The sequence below is a fragment of the Orcinus orca genome, chromosome 8, assembly GCF_937001465.1.
Source record: "Orcinus orca chromosome 8, mOrcOrc1.1, whole genome shotgun sequence".
NCBI classification, from domain to species: domain Eukaryota; kingdom Metazoa; phylum Chordata; class Mammalia; order Artiodactyla; family Delphinidae; genus Orcinus; species Orcinus orca.
In genome coordinates, this window is record NC_064566.1 from 105989948 (window position 1) to 106011590 (window position 21643).

General features: G+C 45.0%; 1 long non-coding RNA gene across 1 annotated transcript in view; it reads left to right on the forward strand.

The window, feature by feature from the left end:
* The window catches only part of LOC125965292 (uncharacterized), a 378088-nt gene extending 361305 nt beyond the window's left edge, over nucleotides 1-16783 (forward strand). The window contains exon 5 of the long non-coding RNA XR_007479027.1: nucleotides 1668-16783. This is a non-coding gene — a long non-coding RNA (uncharacterized LOC125965292). The remainder of the gene's footprint in view (nucleotides 1-1667) is intronic.
* Nucleotides 16784-21643: the final 4860 nt, after the last annotated feature.

Sequence of the window (21643 nt, forward strand, 5' to 3'; positions counted from 1 at the left end):
AGAATCATGCTGCCTGATCTCTAGCTGTGTGGCAGAGATCAAGAAATGGGGGGAGAAGTTATAAAAAAAAAATCAACTTTTCTTTCCTATCATTGAAGAGTTTCTACTTCCATGTGTACATATTCTGTCTTCCATTTCATCTTTTCAAGAATATCTTAACAGTGTAAAGCAACTGTACTCCAATAAAAAAAAAAATAAGAATACCTAAATGCAGCTCTCAGCTAGGCACAAGTTAATCACACAATATTTACTTGAGAGATAAAGAGCTGTAGGAGGAGTGATCCATCTAGGAAGAGGAAGTTCTACTGGCCAGTACAGAAAGCCCAGGGGGCATCACCATGGCTCCCAGCCCCGGGAGCAAGGACCCTCCAGGAATATTGCCATCAGGAAGCAAAGCTAGACAGCAGGACCACATTGCTCTCTGCAGGTGTGCTGAGAAGCCATGAAGTGACTTCCCTGAAGCCTTAGGGTGGGTCCTGCCGGAAGCCCAAGTTTGGTGAGTCCCACCTCGGGGGAATTTCCGACTTTAAAACGTCCTGATCTTTTGCTCACGTGTCTCATTTTTACTGGCTGAGGGAGTCGTTAAGTAAAACGTGACATTTATATGTACGTGAATGGTGTTCGGAATCCTCGCCTGCGTTGGTTCTCCCAGCACCTTGCGTGCTCACTTGGTGGATGAGAAAATACGCTTTGAGATGGATGTGGGTTCCCAACCTCACCCAAGCTCTTAAGTGGCTAAGTGGAGGGATGTCCTTGCTGTGACAGCTTCATATCTCCTTTAATTTCTTAATCCATACCTCAACCTAGATGTCCCAAGAGTACATCACAACCTTCACGTTCATTGCCATTTTCTAAAGTTGTTTATCCCCCTCAAATGACCCCTCCCCATTCCCTATAACCATCAGTGGAGCCAAAAACATCAAAGCCAGCCTTGATTCTTCCCCCTCCTGGATGCTCTGGTCACTCAGGCAATTAGTCATCATTTTTACCTGCTAAGTGGATCATAAGCCTTCCCTTCTTCTCACCTTACTAAACATGCATTCCTGTCTGTCAAGGTTTGTCCCCTGAAATCCATCCTCCATACAGAGCAACCTCTGTCCATTCAGAATCCCGCAGCTTGGTTTCCACTTAAAACCCTTCAGTGGTCCCTCACATCCTTCAACATTGTAGTTGGGAGTCTGGGGTCCGGACTACTTACTTGTTTGCCACCTGACCGTCCCTGAAGGAGGGCGAAGTCTGCAGAGCCTTAGGGGCTCCAGGACATCCAGTTTGAAAGTCACTGGATTATAGAATAAAAAGATCTTTCTAGCGCTTCCCTGGTGGCGCAGTGGTTGAGAGTCTGCCTGCCGATGCAGGGACACGGGTTCGTGTCCCGGTCCGGGAAGATCCCACATGCCACGGAGCGGCTGGGCCCGTGAGCCATGGCCGCTGAGCCTGCGCGTCCGGAGCCTGTGCTCCGCAACGGGAGAGGCCGCAACAGTGAGAGGCCTGTGTACCGCAAAAAAAAAAAAAAAAAAGATCTTTCCATGCAGTGAAAGCTCTCCAAGCCCTGGCCTTAGCCCACCTCTCCAGTCTCATTCCTTGTCATTTACTGTCTTCCAGTTTATATAACACAGGAAGGAACACTGAGAAGATGATAAATACTATTTTCTGTATTTGTTTTACAGATGAGACCACCAAGTCCTGGTGTGCCTAAGTAACACGCTCAAGGAGATGGTGTGAACCCCTGAGGCAGGTGGACCAGAGCCCACACTGCTCTTCACGACTAGTCACCTGTGCCCCTCATCAGACACCTCCTGGGAAGGCCGTGCCTGAGTGGAGTCCAGGTTGTTTTCTGTGCCCATAGAGGCGGCAGAATATTTGCTCCTGGCCTTCAGAGAATCCAAACAGAAACACTTACGTATCCTTAAATGCACTCACAAAAAAGGGCAACTAGTTCAGCTCTGAGAAGGACAGATTCCGATCTATAAAATATTGACCCCATAAGGTGGCAAGGATAAATACAATAATGTATATGGAAGACCTCTGTGCTCTTGAAAGCAGAGAGCAGAAGCACAAAGACTTGCAGGAGCTGGGCAGGGACCATAAATGATTTTTCTATCCAAGGGGAATGGCGGTGCACAGGGAATCCCCGCCACATTTCAAAAAGCAGCAGCTGCTCAGTTCTAACAGGCTGTTACTGCCCGAGATTTGGAAGGAAGCTCTCAGTACCGCCAACACTTCTGATTTTTAAGAAGAAATCTTGTTTCAAAATATTGTCCCACCCAATTGTTTGTTGTCATGTATGGATCAAACAAAACAGCAGGAAACTGGGAGAGGGCTTTGGCCTGGAATCTGCCAGTTTGCAGCCTCTGCCTTAGAAAGGGCTTCGGGAAGGCCGGCTTTGTAGTTAGAGAAGCAGAATCTCACAAAGCAAACCACCTAAGGGCCGAGGAATTTGGAGTTGGCAGAAGCGTCCTCCCTGGGAGGGTGCGGTTGTAGCGGGCTCAGGAGAAGGAGACCGAGGACCGTCTGAAGACAGGGAAACAAACATCAGAGTGAGCGTCACCAGGCAGGCAGAAAATTAGAAGTGTCGGAATCGATCTGCTCTTCAGAGCCAGAGGACTCAATCAAGGTGGAAAACAGTAAAGAGCAAACTAAAATCAGCGAGCTCCAAATGGTTTGTTTGGGGCACTGGCTCGAAAAAGGAGTCGCATAAGATGGTGCCGTCTTCCGCGGCCCTTTCGTTTTCTCACTTCCCCAAAAGCCGAGGAAGACAAAACAAAACACTCTCCCTTCACATCGAACTTTGTGAAGGATTCTCTCATCCTCTCGCTAAGAACCTTTTATGACTTTCCCAGCTATATTCAAGGAGATAAAAGACAAACTCAAAAATTTCAGCAGATAACCAGAACCTATGAAACACATTTCAGAAGGATAAAATAGAAATCGAAACATAAAAAAAAAAGCCTGCAGTAAACCGTCTGTCCTCCAAACCTGTTTTACCCAGTCTTCCTCATCCTCTGATGGCAATTCTGTCTTTCTAATTGTTCAGGCCCGTTGGAATCAGTGCTGACTGCGCACTCTGTCAACGCTCCACACTTGATCCATCAGGAAATCCGATCGGCTCCACCTTCAAATTATACCTGAAATCCAAGCACTTCCTTCAGCTCTGCTACCAATACCTTCACTGAGTCAGCGGTGTCTCACCTGGCTCATCGCAGGGGCCTCCTGGTTGTTCTCCAGCTTCTACCTAGGCCCCTACATCAGTAAGAATAGGCTACCTGTGGAGCAGAAATAATTATCAATCTGTCAGTCACTTAACCAGCAAAGTTACGAGAACACTCACTCTCACGGTTGAAATAGGTTAGTTGGTGGAGGGACTCTGTTCACCTCTTGCCCACCCAGACAGATGAGCAGCCACCATTGCCATCACGTGGTGCTGGCAGAACTGCCCAGAGGCCCTGGAAGGATCCCCGGAAGTGAAACGTGTGACATCTGGTTACACCTCACTGGCCAAGCCAGTCACAGGAGGGTACAATCCAGCCGTGTCCCAGGAGAAGCAGACATACTCTGTGGATACACGAAGGACCAGCACACACCCCTAGGATCTGTTCTCAGCCCAGCAGACTGAGCCATCTTTTTAAGACCTAAGCTGGAAGGTGTCACCTTCCTGCCCTCTATTTCCTTGAGTCAAACAAAGCCAGAGCTCCCGTGATGACGGCAAGGTGCCACATGACCCCATGCCCCATTATGTCTCTGGTCCCGTGTGTCCTACTTTCTGTTCCTTTGCTCACTCCATTCCTGAGCCATTGAGCTTCCTGCTTCCTGTTCCTCAGACAAGCCAGGTGCAGTCCCATCTTTGGGCTTCTGCAGTGTCTATTCCCTCTGCCTAGATGTATATGTGCATGGCTAGTTCCTTCAAGTTTCCATCTGACGTCCTTAAATTTTGTTCTCAAATGTCTTCTTACTTAAAATTGCATCCGTACATCCCTGTGTTTGACCAGGGGAACCATACCTGCTTAGCTGCATTATCTTGAGAAATTTGCTTAATCTCTCAAAGTTTCAATATCCTCCCTTGTAAGATTAGATTGATGGTATGTGACTTGCTGGGTTATTATGAAAATTGAATGAGAAAATATACACGTGACGTTACACTCTTAGCTGTCACCAGCATAAGGCTGGTTCCTCTAGCCCATCCCCAGTTGTAAAATAGCACAACAGCCATTTAATGGTCTTTTGTAGAATTTCATACTTTGGGGGGTTAGAAGGGACCTTAAAGTTTATCTGGTCTCGTGTTTCCAAATTATCTCCAGATCCTTGTCGATGCAAACCAAAGCATAACAAAGCAAAAATAGAACAAAACCAAAACACAACCCCCGTCCCAATTCTGTGGCCAAATAAGGGAGGGAAGTTTCTCCTATTTATGCTCAATTTTTGGAGATTCAGAACTCACGTTAGCATATTGAAAACTCTGAGAATCCTTGCGGTAAAGAAACCTGTTCAACTTTGTTTGAACCAACATTCTCCAAACTTAATTGACCACAGAGCCCTGCATTTTCCCCTTCACATTAATGCTTGTTAACATCCTGTAGAACTAATGTTCTGTTGAACACAACTTGGGAAGTGCTGAGCTAGTCTGAATCTCACAGTTACTTGAGAACTAAGCTGTAGACCAGAGAGGTTAAGTGCTCAGCCCACTGTGGCACAGAGGCAGGGTGAGACTGGACCCTGACCTGGACACAATCCAGGGCCAGGTTCCTCATTTCACACTCATTTCTTGATAAATAAAGTCATCAAATGTGAAAATGGAAAGACACTTTCTCCTATTTACTGACATTGTCAGACTCACTCTCATGCCCTGGGTCAGAGATCAGGGCTTTCACTGTCCATTTTCATCCCCTCACCTTGTTCTTGCAGCAAGAACTTTCGTTTACCCCTGAGGTCCTCCTTCCACTTTGGATTTCAGGGTGGGTGCAAAAAAAAAAAAAACCTTTGAGAGCAATGTCCAGGCAGAACTGTTAGTTATTATTTATCTGTGCCCGGGTGTCTTAGTAGACTGTATGTCTAAATGAGGGGGGAAAATGCTCTATAAATAAAGCAACAATCACCGCATGGCTCTGTCATGTGGGAGAGCTCACAGACCAAAATCTGCGACAGATGAGCTGTCATTGCCTAGACCCCCTCCCCACCCTTAAAGCCTACCTACCACATGCTCATGCCTTCTTTATCCTTTTCTCCTCTCCTGGGCAACGGGATGTGACAGGTGGACATTTTCTGAGTATAAACGTTTTCAAACGAGGTGGATGGGCTGGGTCCATGGGCTGAACATATACTGTTGGGAAGCTTAGCTCCTGGCTGAGTGTTAACGATGCTTTCTTCCCCAGCGTGCCCTGGTTTGTTTAAGAACAGTCTATGAGCGCTTCCTCTGGAGCCGTGTCTGTATCTCTGTTGTCATTCATGTCGATGAAGATTATGTATCTCAGTATGTACTGTATTCTCAGACATTGTGACATTAGTTGCAAAATGATGTCTCTGATTGTCACTGGGTTGTATGTATTACATACTTTCTTCTCGGATCTTTATGAGATCTTGGTTCTGATTGGCTTGTTTATGCCTCACAATCACACCCTGAGATGTACAGGGACGATACGACGCCTCCTTTTCCTTTTCATAGGTAAGTTGAGGCACAGATCAGAGAAGTGTCTTGCCCAAGATCAAATGATCAGATGTCTAGACATTTGAAGAACCTGGACTTGAATTCATCCTTTGACTAAATCCTGGACTGTCTTCGCACTCATGATTCCTGACCTTGGAAGGGTTGTCTTAAATACTCCTTCCTTGTGCCTGCATGGGCTCCTCGGTGACTTGGAAACTGCACATGGTGGAGGCCAAGGTCAGGGCTGACAGATGTGTAAGTGCCCAGGATCCTAGCCTTCCAGTGAGACGCACGCTGCCATCACCACCATCATGGCTGAGCAGACAGACTTCCCAATCTATCCCCGGCCCTGGGCTAACTAAGAGAAAGATGTGATCTAACCACAGTACCAGTCCATTTTGTGTGTAATACATTTGTAGGCGTTAGTTAACAAGGGATGTGTACAAGTAGTAAAATATATAATATCTCCCAAAATAAGAACAGCTTTAATGTCTTAGCTTTCCTGATGATAAAAGCATCATTTACTGCAAACAATATGGAAAGTACAGAAACCTATGGAAAAGAACGTGAACATCAATTATTTCCCATTCCCCAAAGGAACCCGAGGCAAACATCTTGGCTGGACTCTCTCCAGGTACAGGTCTCGCTCACCTGCCCACGAGCCTGTGCAGGAGGTGACATCTCTGCTTTCCGACATGGCTGCTTTAGTACCAGCTATAAACACAAACAAATTTAGTCAATTCTGGAGGGTGCCAATGGAAGAAAAGAAAATCCGGTTTGCTGTGGCTGGAACATATCAGTTGTTAAACTTTATAAGATCGTAGACCTCTCTGAGATTTTGATGAAAGCCGTGGATACTTCTCAGAGAAAAAAAAATCTATCCACATACACAGGATACTTTGCATATAACATTAAGGAATTCAGGAGTTCTACCTGTAATTCCCCTGAAGCCCTTCAAGTCAGAAAGACTCCTGCTGTAAATGAAGAAAGAAGTATTCATAACTCTTATCACAATCTGTATATTTGTTTACTTATGTAATATTTCTCTCTCCCACTAGATTATGAGTTTTACAATAGCAGAGATGGTTTATTTTATTCAAAGATGTACAGGCGGTGCCTGGTAGCTAAGATGTCTCAGTTATTTGTGAAATGAAGTAACAAATGAACGAATGAATGTGTGCGTACGGGTGTTCCTTTGCACCAGCAGCGACTTATGCATGATATAAATAGGAGGACTGGTTAGGGGAAAAATAGGAAGGGGGAAGTTTTCATCTGCTTTTTTTATACAGATATAAAAAAAGATGGTAGGGTAGGGTGCCATTCTGTGAAGAGATAGTATTAGTTGTTTGGCGGGGGTGGGGATTATAAACTTTTCATCCAGGTAGGGAGGGCAGCAGTAGCCTGGGTCCTTGGAAACCCTGCCTCATGGTGTTATCACAGGAGGATCTTTTCATCTACTTGGTAGATACTGTCTGACTCAGATGCATGATGGGAAGGTGTAACCCGGCACTGCTCACCATTTTTCCTTCTTCCTGTTTATGTTCTTCCAAATGCCTACTTTTCCCTGAATTCAACACCAGTCTGCTCAGGATCCAGCCTCTGTCTCCCTCATACTCAGTGTCTGGAAGCTCATATCAGATTGTTCACAATGAATTCCTTATTGGCTACATTTCCATGGAAGACAACGCTCTTTACTCCAAATCATTGGTCCTGCCAGTGACTAGGTTTGCCTCTGCAATGCCCCTTGGGCTGCATTCCACTTCCTAGATTCCTAGATTCCTTCTTGGAAGTTCAGGCTTGAATGTGTCATGCAGCTGTGCTTCAGAGAGAGAAAGAGGGGTTAAGTGATGTACAGAGCAGGGCGTCATCTCCTAGTCTCTGCTGCTTGTCATTACCTTGTTCGGTGTACTCAGCACTAATCGCGCAGTCAACACAAATATGCCTGGTGAGCTGAGCAGTGCAGAGCAATAGACTGGACGGGAAGGTTAGATCACAGCCACTCGAAGGGGGCGAGAGGCACAGGCGGGCTGGGTGGGGAAGAGCCCGGACGCGTGGAGTGGCCCTGAGTCGGCCTGCGGGGAAGCAAGCGGAGCTCGTCAAGGCAGGACCCCAGGGACCGCTCAGCTCTTGCTTCTCTCTCTCTTGACGTCACCGGCCTTTGAGACTTTCGAGCTTCTAACCCCAACTGTTAGAATGAGAATACCTGGCACCTAGTAAATAATCAGTGAACACATGCTGATTTAAACAGAGGGAATGATTTGATGAAATTATTCAAACATTTATTGAATGTCTCTCTTCCAGAGATGGGGCTAGTGCTCAAGATGCCATTGTCTGTTCTAGTCCAGAAGAAGGAAATTCACACACAATAATAATAAATGTATAATATGTCGAAAGAGCTGGAGTAGACTTAAGTGACTGTTCTGCGAAAAGTGCAAAGAAAGAAGTGACTCTCTTAGCCTGCAACATCAGGAGAACATCTAAAAAGCGACACGTGAGTCTGTATTTACTTGATCCACTAATATTGAGCTCCTACAACATGCCAGGGGTTGTGAAAAGCACTGAGAAGAAAATGGTGCAAAATCATTTTGGACTTAAAGGAGCTCACGTTTTACTGGGGAAACAGACCAATGAAAAGGCATTTGAGGGGGAGCGCTTGTGTTTGGTTTACTGTTGTTTACAATGATGCGTTTGCTCCTCTGTGGGAGGATTATTACATGTGATCATTCCTCCCCTGCGTCCTGATGATAGGCTTGGCCGTGCAGGGGCTCTGGCCAGTTGAATGTGAGTGTATGTTGCCTACACCATGTCTGGTCAGGGACTTTACATCCTATGGATGCTCCATTCAGGCTCTTATGTTCCTATGTCACCTGCCATGAGAAGAGTATGTCTCAAAAGGGGGCTGTCCCCCAAGCAGGGCCTGAAAGAGAGGCTGCCCTGAGCAGATCTGAGCCTGACCCACAGCCTGAAGCAGAGACTCAGCAGCCAGGTCTTATCTGTAGACATGCAACACGAGCAACAAAGACGTCTCTCTGGTTTTGCTCTAAGCTAATGAGACTTGGGGCTGCTTGTTACACAGTGTCACTTAGAGCAATCTAACTAATACAGTGGTAATAGGGGTAAAGCAGAGACCATAGTAAGGAAACATGAGGGAAGTTCAAATGCCAGCCTAGAGCAATGGTCAGCAAAGACTGCCTGGGAGAAGAGGGGCATCTAAGCTGAGTCCTGAGCAGAGAAACGTTGGAAGAAGAAGGATGATCCAGAAAGTGGAGATGCTCAGGTAAAGGCCCAAATAAGGGAGGCTGGAGATATAACTGATGGAAGAAAGCCTCTGAGGAGGAAGGAGGAGGGAAATGCAGTCCAGAACCTTGAGGACTGACAGCAGGGGCAGCACAGGTGGAGGTAGGTACAAAGATGCTTGTGTAGGCAAAGGACAGGAGCTTGAGACAATTTCAGGTTGATGTTCCTTTGGAGTCTCTGCTCAGGTATTACCTTATCAGTGAAGATCCTCTTTACCATCTTTTAAAAATGGCCATTTGTTCCTCCCCTGCCCCCTTTTTATTATTCTCTGTGACAACTTCACTATTGGACATACTGTGCAGTAGAGAACTTGCTCATTTGTTTGCTGTCATTCACTTCCCACTGGAATGTAAGCTCCGCAAGGTTTTGTCTCTTATATTCACTGCTGTATTCCTAGAACCCAGAAGTATCCCTTGCTCACGGAGGGACTCAGTAAATACTTGTTAGATGAATGGATGGTTGGATGATGACTTCTAGTTTTTCAAGTGAAACAGGAGGCAAGGTCGTCTGCCGAGGGCGTTTGGGGAAGCATAGAAGGAGCACCAGGCAATGTTAAGAGCCCAGGGGAAGTTGGAGACCTGAGATAATTTGTGAGTTGTGATTTTCTCCAAAGGTTCTTCACAGATCCCATGAAGGAGGGGAGGCGGATCCAGGGTTGAAGGTTTTTCAAGGTCAGCATAATGGAAAGAAAAAGATCAAGGACATTTTGGGAACTTGGCAGCAGGAGGTGCTTTTGCTTGAAGTGTTAGATCCTGGGGTCTTGCCTGGATGGAGAAAAGGAATGAAGACAGGAGGGGACAGATGGACAGGGGAGGAGGAGGAAACAGCCCTTATGATAATGAAGCAGAGAATTCCAGGCCCAGTGAGTTGCTCATCCTGATGAATGGGGCTATGGGGGAGAGCCCTGTGTGAAATGAGCCAAGTAAGACAGGAGATGTGGAAGGGTCCTATGTACCATATTAGGGGGATTGTTATGGAAAGGGTTCCAGGTTCACTTTGGACTCTGGAATTTACTAGTTCATGACTCCATGTGAATTATTCTCTCTAGGTATCCGTTTTCTCATTTTTAAACTAGAGATAATAATAACATCTTTCTCATGGAACATTTATGAGGATCGAATGAAATAAGATATGCAAATGCAGCTAGTATATTTAAGAGAATAAATCAGATAACATATGATACTGCATATTGCCTGCATAGAACAAGTGTCCCATAAATGTTTGTATTCTATTTTGCTGTTTATTTGCTTATTTGGTTTTCTTTTTAGGCTAGAGGTTCACCCCTAGAATGTAGGTATGAGCAGGGTATGGGAGAAATGAGAGCTATTTGATTCATCTGGGGAATGTTTTTAATACTAGACATGATTTCAGTATTCCCTCCAACTTCATCCTCAACCTTCAAAGAATCGCTGCAGGAGGTAGTGGGCTCCCGTTAAAAGTTTTTCTGTAGGTGAATAACGGGTCCTGATCTGCAAACACAGCTCTGGCGTTAGTGTAAAAAAATAGGTGATGGGGGCTTCCCTGGTGGCGCAGTGGTTGAGAGTCCGCCTGCCAATGCAGGGGACACGGGTTCGTGCCCCGGTCCGGAAGGATCCCACATGCCGCAGAGCGGCTGGGCCCGTGAGCCATGGCCACTGAGCCTGCGCGTCCGGAGCCTGTGCTCCGCAACGGGAGAGGCCACAACAGTGAGAGGCCCGCGTACCGCAAAAAAAAAAAAAAAAAAAAAGGTGGTGGAAGAGACCAGAGGGCATTACAGAGAGTAATGTTGAGGGGTAATGTAGGGGTCATGTTGAGGTCAAGATGCTTCTTTTGGCAGGAGACTGGGAAAAAGAGAGGTCCATTTGACCTCTGATTAACTTTTTGGGTGTCTAAGGAATTAGATATTAGGAAAAATGACTTGGATTCTCTATAGTTTATGTTTGAAAGACTGGTCAAGATTCAAATCCTGAATCTTCCATTATTGGGTGTATAACCTGGACTACTTACATCATCTTTCAGCTCTTTTTTTCTCATATGTAAAATAGAGAAAATAAAACTCACCGCAGAGGACTACTCTGGTGATAAAGTGAGATTATGCATCTGAGGGTCTGTCATGGAGGTCCCATCAGGCACTAAGTAAGTGCTCACTAAATGGCAGTAGTGGTGATTGTTGATTTTGGTGTTACTGGTTTCCGTGGATCTCTGGGGTGGGGAAATCTCTGAGTTTTACAACAGGTAAATAGTCGTGAGCTCTGTAGATAGAAAGTAATGTTTGGTTAATGTATGATTTAGGGTAGATGATAATCTCCATAATAAAGTGATTCTGAATTACAATGTTTTAAACAAAAGAGAATTTTATTCCTCCCTCACCTGACAGCACAGAGTCTGTGGAGTGGCTCTCCATTCCCAACAAGTGGGTGTACCTCCAAGTCCAGGCAGCTGCTCTGCTCTCTCATCTCTAAAACTCAGGGAAGACCTATCACTAGAAGAAGAAAACAATCAATGAACTACAAAGAAAGGACGGGGTGACTCTGGGCAAGGGAACTTGAGTGGGAAAAATGTCAGAGACTCATCCATTTTAAGCATCTCTATGACTTGGAAAATTCTTAGCAATGCATGGTTCACCCCTCATCTGCTAAAGCTGAATCAGATGTAACCTGGTCCAAGCGGCTAAGTTACAGAGAGTCCTAGAGCCAAAGACCCAGGAGGGTGATGACCACAGAAGCCCTGTAGGTGGAGAATCAGGTGGCCTTCAGGTAGGACCTTCGTCCTGGTTTGCCTGGGACAGCCTTGGTTTTAGCAGAAAAAGTCCCACATCTCAGGAAACCACTCAGTCCCAGGGAAACCAGGATGGTTGGTCAACATTTCTTCAGGTTTTATTTAGAATTTTTTTTTCATTGTTGCTTCAGTTACTGCCAAGGAAGAAGACCGTTCTTTCTCTCATCCCTATAATAGCAACATGCCCAGACACACCCCCCCCACACACATACACCCTAGAACTTCTCCATTGGGTTGACGTGCTATGGTCAAGCTCTTATGGGAATATCAGGATCGAGGAAAAATATAATTCATTCATTTATGGAGCACTTATTACACACTGACAGTCCACCAAGTACTATGTTAAGCACATAATATACAAGGACAAATGAGACATGAATTGCGATTCCCAAATGTTCACAGTTGACCTGGGGGGAGATATCAGTAAACTGATGATTACAATGGAGTGTGGAAAGTGCTGTGACGGAAAGAAGCTCAGGATACGTAGGAATAGAGGGGAAGGTGTCCAGCCAAGCCTGAGGAAAGTGGGGCAGGTCTCTTGGACATAGTGACCCTGAGTTCCTGCTTGGAAGACAGATACTGCAAAGTAAGTGTGGGGAGGAAAGTGGGGCTGAGTGTGGGGAGAGAGTGAGGGTAGGATGAAGGGGGGAGAGAGCTCTGCGAAGCAAAGGGAGCATCTGAGTAGCTGGCACATGGCTTTGGAGTTGAGACTTAAGAAGCTGAGACTTAAGTAAGTTGGCTGAGTGATACCTCTTCCCTTCAAAAGCCCATTCCTTTATCACTTCTTCCCACACTGGGGTGAGCTGGTCATTAGAACTGTGCACGGGTCCTAATGAATCTCTGGAAAGTGAGGTGGCTGCTTCTGAAATCTTCAACTTTAACGACACTCACCGTTCTGAGAGCAGGTGGATGAAGTCCATCAGAAGAGGATCACACACGAGTCCAGAAATGTCCCTGGAGTCCTGACTCCCATTCCTCTGCTCGCCCAGCCAAGAAGCATGCAGAGAAATACTAGAAAGTGTGAGCTCTCCAAATGTAGGTGAAGCACCTATGAATTCATCCTCGTGCTCCAGAGCTGTCTCCTGCTGGCCGCACGTCTCTAACGGGGCTGTGTTAAGCTGCTCTAGGGTCCGAGGAAGGTACAAAGTTAGAGGTTCTTCCCATTGCGTCCATGAAGAATATTTAAAATGTTGACTAAAATAAGTAATTAAATCACAGGTTGCCATGATTGAGTCCAGTCAAAATCCTACTCAATATTTACACTAACATTTGTCAGAACTTTAAGTTGCATGAGCTTCTTCTCCTGAAACCAGATCCTGTCCTGCTCAAGGTCTAACCTCACAAGTCTCTTCTGTCTCAGATAAGTTATTAGCGATGTCAACAGGTACTTGTGAGAGAAACACCTGGGATGCATTTCTTGGCCCTGACTTGAAGAAGAATATGGACTGAACTGTGTCCCCTCAAAATTCATAGTGGAAGCCCCAATGTGACTGTATCTGAAGATAGACTGTATCTTAATTAGATATCGAATTAAGGTTGAATCAAGTCATAAGGGTGGGGCTCTCATCCAACAAGACTGGTGTCTTTATAAGAAGAGGAAGAGACATCAGATCTCCCTCCACCCCGAAACTCCAGGCTGTGCACACCCAGAGGGAAAGCCACGTGAGACAAAGCAAGAAAGCAGCCGTCTGCAGGCCAGGAGGGAGCTCTCATTAGAAACTGAGTGCCGCACCTTGACCTTCGACTTCCAGCCTCCAGAACCATGAGGAGACACACTTCTGGTGTTCAAGCCGCCTGGTCCATGGCATTTTGTTGTGGAAACCCCAGCAAACTCATCTGTCCCCTTCGGAAGATGTCTTTGGTCCTCCTCAGATGAATCTCTTCTACCAGCTGCCACAACCCCAGCCTCTTCACTGGATAAGGAATAAAAAGAGAAGGACCTGTTCCTGAACCTCAACCGCCCAGAGGACAACGCTCTTGCTGCGAGAATGGGAGCGACCCGGTCCTGCACAGACCTCTGCATCCTTAGTTCCTCTCTACCCTGAATAAGATGAGGGAACCCTAGGAAGAAAAATGAAAATAATTGACAATAGCAGTAGAACTCTGAACCTCCACATCTTAGCAGGGTTGCAGGGGTGTTTCAGAGACTAGTCCAGGTTACAGTGTATCTTTGCTGGAAATATTGCTCCTTTCCTGGTCTGGGGGCAAATGGGCACCTCTGCCTCCGAGATCTCCCCAGGGATCCTTTCTCTCTAGAGAAACGAACGCTAGTCCACCTACACGGGACAGCTCTTATTTCTCAGCCAGCAGGAAGCATCGCCAGTGAAGAATGTTCCCTAATTATCCGCACACCTCCCAGCAGAGCACGGGTGTGTGAGCTGGGACGAGTGATGACGATGCATCTGGAAGGCTCACGGAGAGAAGACGGAGGCGCTCCCTCGCTGGCACTTATGAAGAATTCATGGATATTCCTGCTGCAGCCCCTTCATTTAGCCAGAACCCTTGCATAAGACGCATGCATAATTGAAAGGCCCAAACCGTCGGCTTCTCCATGAGAGCAGAGGCCGGCATCCCGCAGGCGGGTGGGTGCACACACACGGAGGTGCAGCGTGGGCCCTCTGACAGCTGCTTCTGTGGCCTCGGCGTTACTTTATATTTAGTGCCTTATAGTTAGTGACAGCCTATCCAGCATGGGGTATTTCTTATCTAAGGAGATGGGTGCTGGACGGTCCCTATGGGATGGACAGTGTCGGGAGGGTCTCTCCATCTCACGGGTGGTTGATCTAGAATCTAGGTAACTGTTTTCTAACTGCAAGCCATGCCACATTATGGGTCACAAAATCAATTTATTGGGTCATGGTCAGCATTTTTAAAAAAGAATGCAATAGAATAGAATAAAACTTTTTGGTATACACACATACACACTCACACACACAATGTGTCCTGATGTAAAATGTGGATCACAATAAAAATTTTGAAAGGAAAGTCATTGGGGTCTGTGAACTTTAAGTCCCTTTTAAACCTGAAATTCCATAATTATATCAATCTTCTACTTTGTGCTGAGTGCTGAGCAAGGCATTGTGGGATTCGAATAGGTTGAAGATGGTCCCTGAACTAGGGCCCTGGTCCAGGGAGGGAAGCCAATAAATAGTATACTTCCAAAGTATACTTCGGCCAGGCACTCTGCTAGGCTCTTTCTTATGTCTTATTTCTTTTAATCTCAGCAAAAATCCCGTGAGATGTGTATTTTTCTTTTCATTTTCTGGGTGAGGAGATGGGCTCAGAAAGATGTATGTCACATAGTGATCACGGAATGCAAGACTTCACATGAAATAATGGGGGAAAGATTACATTCCCAGGTGTTTGCTTCGGGCAATAACGGTCATAGGGAACCCATGAGCGAAGGGATCAGTGTGAATTGTCCCTGCAGGCTGACTGGTTCTCAGTGGTAGCCTTTGTGGACAAGGCCCTTCTAAGTTTGGGGAACAGAATAAAGAAAGAAGCAGAATAAAGTTGAGATCAATTCAAAAAACAGGAACTGCATTCCAGGCTCTGTGTTAGGCCCTGGAACACGGCAACAAGCACCAAACATCCCTGCCCCCAAGGAGCTTAAACTGGAGAGCAGGCTCTTGCAGAAAGGAGCATTTGGGGGATGCTGCCTGTTTTTATATCTGAGAGAGTATTTAGGAGACTCAAGCAATTCCCTGTTACCTGGAACTTACAGTTGTCAATGGGTGGCCCATGTAAAAAGCGTTCTTTTTTTCCCAGGCTACCAGGTTTCACTGATTAGAATAAGAACAATTTACCGAATAGCACAGAAGGTCTGGAAGAGCCTGGTGCTTTTCCAGAGCAGCCAGGAATACAATCAGGGAGTTTCTCAGGCAGGGAATGCTGTCAATAAAACCCAAAGTTTTAGCCAACCAGCCAGGGTGTGGGCTTGGGTGAGGTTCCCAGGATGCTTCACGTGCAGAGCTGGTGCCAGGCATTGCTCCAAAGACCCAGTCATCCTCTGGGTGTCTCATCTTTGCCTCGCAGTCATATGCCTCATATTATTCTGACTCGCCATGCCAGGGCGAAAATATCTCCCTGGTGTTTCACTGGTACCCACCAACCACTTCTCTCCAGCATTTTCTCATCTCTGTTTCACATCTTCTAGCAGAGCCAGCCACTGTGTCCTGGATTCCGTTCTTTGTCCTATTCTGTGTTCCTTCACCAGCTTTTCTGTTTTTGCAAAAGCCAGCAAAATGTCTCTTTGTCCGTCTCCTCTCCTTTTCCAACTCATGTCATTCCCAATTCACACCTCAGAGAGTGGCTGTGAGGCAACTTTTACACACAGCGCATGCCAACTCCCTCAGACACCTGTCATCTCTCAAACTAAGCTCCTTTAGGAGGTTTTCCCGGACTGTAGATCAGAAAGGCACCATCTCACCTTGCAGAAACATCCTTTATATAAAACTGCTTCTCAAAATGAGTTCAGTGCAGCAGACACACAAAATCCTTAAGAATGGCAGTCTACCTTTACAGTGTGGCCTTAGGACAGGTGTTTCCAGTGGGGGAATACCTTGTCTTTCTACTGTCTTACATGGTGCTTACAAGCTGGGAGGGTTCAGACAGCAGAGGCGAGACTGGGGTAGACCAATCCATTCACACACAGCTAGTGAATTTATTGTGTGCAGTGCCGTGTTGTGGACACACGTACTGGGGAGACAGAAGATGAAAGGAGAAACTCTGTTCTTCAGTAGTTTGCAGTTGAGTTGGAAGAGGGGGATGCAGATGTATTTGTAAGAATTCCTGACAGAGGACAGAATCCTAAGGCAAAGTGACACGTGTGGTTCCCAAGTGCTCCGGGCAGGTGCCTTGCTTCTTGCTTGTTTGTTTCTCTTTCCTCTCAAGCTCAACAGGCCCACAACCTTCCTGGGAACCACCAGACAGCTTCTGGGTTCTTGGCTTCCCCTCCCCGACGCGTGCCCCCGCCTCTCAGCCTCCCCGCCTTCCCCCGCAGTCAGGAGAGGGCTCCCTGAGGACGGATAAGAGTGGTGGTTTCATCTTCCACGCACTGTGTTCAGGGCTGGGAAAGGCATGCTGATGAGTCAGGAGCTTGGAGCAACTGCTGAGGGCATTAAATAATACAAAACTCAGTGTCTGGTTTTCAAAATAACCCAAATAAAAGCAAAATATTTTCTGCCTAATTTTGTCCATGAGAGTTTCTTGGCTCTTTTATTACTTTTATGATACAAATATTTCATGACCATCGTTTCAAAAGAATAAACGAGGGACTTTCCTGGTGGCACGGTGGTTAAGAATCCACCTGCCAATGCAGCAGACACGGGTTCGAGCCCTGGTCCGGGAAGATCCCTCATGCCGCGGAGCAACAAAGCCCGTGCGCCACAACTACTGAGCCTGCGCTCTAAAGCCAGTGAGCCACAACTACTGAGCCCGCGCGCCACAACTACTGAAGCCCGCGCGCCTAGAGCCTGTGCTCCGCAACAAGAGAAGCCACCGCAATGAGAAGCCCGCGCACCGCAATGAAGTATAGCCCCTGCTCGCTGCAACTAGAGAAAGCCCGCGTACAGCAACGAAGACCCAACACAGCCAAAAATAAGTAAATAAATAAATAAGTCTTTAAAATAAAAGAATATGAAAATATACTAAGTACAATATGAAAGCTACTCTTCACTCCTCCTTCACCCCACCCCCGAGGCGAGCACTGTCTGCCCACTGACTCACCTCCATTCCCCTCTCAAGATAGACACGGACACGTATATTTGATCGATGAATGGAATACTACACTCATTGCTCTTTGATTCTTTTCATGTAATAATAGTGTTCAGAGACACATAAGTATGTTAGCGATACCCCATTTGTAAACAACTGTATAGCACTCTGTGAAAGGGAAGAACAAAAATGAACCTTAAAATATTCCTTACGACGGCAGTCTATGTGGTACTTGTTTCTATTATTAGACAAAACTGCAGTCAGCGCACTTGTAGCCGGCTCCTTGTGCCCGTGCATGTTTCTCCAGAAAAGAGAACCTCAAGGTAGAATTGTTGACCAAAAGGAAAAACACGTTTAAAATGTTGATTGATGTTTCACGTATGGCCCAATGGTGTGTGAAATGCTCTTCTCTTCCACCCGCAGCAACCCTTGACATTATCAGTATTTTAAAACTATTGCCAATCTATTGCAGGGCGTGGAGTGGGGAACCTCGTTACTGTTTAAATTTGAATACCTCTGTTTACTAGTTGGCTTGAAACTCTTCTCGTATGTTTGTTTGTTTTTTTAGTGTTTCCTTTCTGTGTATTGTTTACTTGCCTGTTTTTATACTGTGGCGTTGATGGGTATGGAGATGTGCTGCATCCCTCGCATATACTCAACTTCCTAGGGACTCCAACCCCTGGCAGGCTGCCTGTCTTATCATGATGATTGGCAGGAGTGCCTTAGGTATTCCGGATGCCAAATGAAAGCTGCAAATGCAATGGGTTCCAAACCCATCAGCCAGAAGTGAAACTCTCCTCATTTCTCTCTCGCTGAATTTGATGTCCACCCTTTCCACTAGATGGCAGAAGCTGAATCTCAGACCCAACCGTCATGGCTCTTTTCCTCAGCTTGGGGTCAGGTTTCTGGGGTATGGGTACCAAGATGTCGTTGGCAGGAGGCATCTGGTCTTCAGTCACATTTTGTCCACCCTGCCTCCCCTGAGAAAAGCTTTATATCCTCTGGTTCTTGATCTTTAAGTTAAAGCTGAGTCATTCTCTGTTCCCGTTCAAGGTGACTTGAGCTGATGCTTCAGTGCTGTTATTTGGTGCATAGGGATAATTCGGCTGTTTTTGCGCGTGTTACACATGAGAGAAAACGCTGAGTACCTGTCAAACCCATCCTTCCAGACACACCACACAGACATTTTTTGAGCCATTGCTCTCCCACCACACAGGGCTGGGTTAAGGAGAGGGCACGTTGGGGTCTTGTGTATCCCCCGGGCCTCACTTAAGAAAAAGAGATGTAAGACTCCTTGTTTCTGAGTTTTCTGTCACTTGTACCTCCACCATACACACACACAGCCCCTACGACAACAGCTCAGCCTGTGGCAGGATTTCTTTCTCAAGATAACGAGTTTCTCAATTCTCTTTGTTTCCTTTTCAACTCCTTTTCTTCGCGAAGCCACTAAAAAATCTTGATTGAGAATGGAGACAGTCAAATCTGCAGATTGAGATGGTTACAGACGCATTTTTCCAAATGTTATTCTATGCCGTGTCCTAGGCTTTTGAAATTTGAAAACTGAGAAGGGACCCTTTTGTTTTCTGCATTATTCTGTGTCATGTGTCCTCTGAGGCAGGGAACGTAGAACGCCCTTGCTGCTGCCGAGGTGAGGAGGGGGCAGCTGGGTGAGGGGACAGGGGGCCCACGTAACAGGAAGGTAGAGAAAAATCAGTTATTATATCAAAATATTATTCCACTGCACCAGTATTTCTTTTACTTGTCTTTTAGCTTTGTTTATGGAGTCTTTTGTCATGCAGACATTTCTAATTTTTGTACAGAAAAACCTGTCAATCTTTTCCTTTATAAATTCTAGGTTTTGTATCTTACTGAGGAAAGCCTTCCAGTACACAATTTAAAAACACATTCTCTGATATTTTCCTCAAATACTTAAAGAATTTTGTTCTTTATATTAAACTCTTCATCCCGTCTTGAATTAATTTTTTTGTAAGTTCAAGAAAAAAATTTGTCTCTGTCTGTCTGTGTCGTCTATTTGTCTTTCTCTTTTCCTTTTAGATAGACCATTATCATTTTCCCAGCACCATTTATTTAATAGTGAATTCCTTCCCCACTGCTTTAAAACAATCTTTATTATAAACTAATTGCCCGTAGGCACACAAATCTTATTCTAAACTGTATTCTAGAGTATTCCAGACACAGAATAAGGAAGAGATGGCAGTTGTAATGCTTCTTCCTCAATTGGCTTCCTTTCCTGTGTGTATTTCATGAAGATGAATGTGATTCTAACGTCTAAAGAGAATGTTTGCAAGCAACAAGTTTCTAAATTTAAACAAGTGGCTTCATTTTTGATCCACCTCTAAAAAAAGAGTGAAACCTTCCAATTCTGGAGGAAAAAAATGCTTATGCTAGACTCCTAAGGGAGTTTAAAAGATCATCTGACTGTATGTAATTTTATATCTGATGGAACTCCACTGTGTTCTTTGGCTGGTAGATGCATTTTTAAATTTATTGGCTGATTATTTTTCTATTCAGGGTTTCTGCCTACTGAGTCAATGTTGGCAGTTCCATATTCCTAAGAAACCATTTATTTCATCTAGATATTCAGCACTATTGGCTTAGAGCTGTACCTCACGTTCTTACAATATTTAAAATTTAATTCATGTCTTCTTTCTTATTTCCAATAGTGCTTGTATAAAATATTTCCTTCGATGACACTAGCCTGGGCTTTATCTATTTTATTGGTCTTTTCAAATGACCAGATTTTATTTTTATTGATCAGGTTTTTTGCTATTATTGTTGTTTCTTTTACATCATTCTCTTTTATGGTTATTTGTTTCCTTCATTGACTCTGTGATTCATTTTCAAATTTTCCCTTGTAGCCAGCATTGGCCATTTGCTATACCTCTGGCCAATGAACACTACTAGGATTTAAGGAAAACGTTTGTTTTCCTTTAAAATGGGGTGGACAAAAGCTAACACACTCTTTTCCTTCCTGCTTGGATATGAATGACATGTCTGGAGAAGCAACAGATATCTTGAGTGATAAGGCAAAGACTAACAAAATGGTAAAACCCTTGGCTGGGTACTATTTAAGCACTGGCTTAATTCCAGTAACCACACATTTCTGGACTTGCTTTTTTTTTTTTAACATCTTTATTGGAGTATAATTGCTTTACAATGGTGTGTTAGTTTCTGCTGTATAACAAAGTGAATCAGCTATACACATACATATATCCCCATGTCTCCTCCCTCTTGCGTCTCCCTCCACCCTCCCTGTGCCAACCGTCTAGGTGGTCATAAAGCACCGAGCTGATCTCCCTGTGCTATGGGGCTGCTTCCCACTAGCTATCTATTTTACGTTTGGTAGTGTATATATGTCCATGCCACTCTCGCACTTTGTCCCAGCTTACCCTTCCCCCTCCCTGTGTCCTCAAGTCCATTCTCTATGTCTGCATCTTTATTCCTGTCCTGCCCCTAGGTTCTTCAGAGCCTTTTTTTTTTTTTTTTTTAGATTCCATATATATGTGTTAGCATATGGTGTTTGTTTTTCTCTTTCTGACTTACTTCACTCTGTATGACAGACTCTATGTCCATCCACCTCACTACAAATAACTCAATTTCGTTTCTTTTTATGGCTGAGAAATATTCCATTGTATATATGTGCCACATCTTCTTTATCCATTCATCTGTTGATGGACACTTAGATTGCCTCCATGTCCTGGCTATGTAAATAGAGCTGCAATGAACATTTTGGTACATGACTCTTTTTGAATTATGGTTTTCTCAGGGTGTATGCCCAGTAGTGGGATTGCTGGGCCACATGGTAGTTCTATTTATAGTTTTTTGAGGAACTTCCATACTGTTCTCCATAGTGGCTGTGTCAATTTACATTCCCACCAACAGTGCAAGAAGGTTCCCTTTTCTCCACACCCTCTCCAGCATTTACTGTTTGTAGATTTTTTGATGATGGCCATTCTGACTGGTGTGAGGTGATACCTCATTGTAGTTTTGATTTGCATTTCTCTAATGATTAGTGACATTGAGCATTCTTTCATGTGTTTGTTGGCAGTCTGTATATCTTCTTTGGAGAAATGTCTATTTAGGTCTTCTGCCCATTTTTGGATTGGGTTTTTATTTTATTTTTTTTTGATATTGAGCTGCATGAACTGCTTGTATATTTTGGAGATTAATCCTTTGTCAGTTGCTTCATTTGCAAATATTTTCTCCCATTCTGAG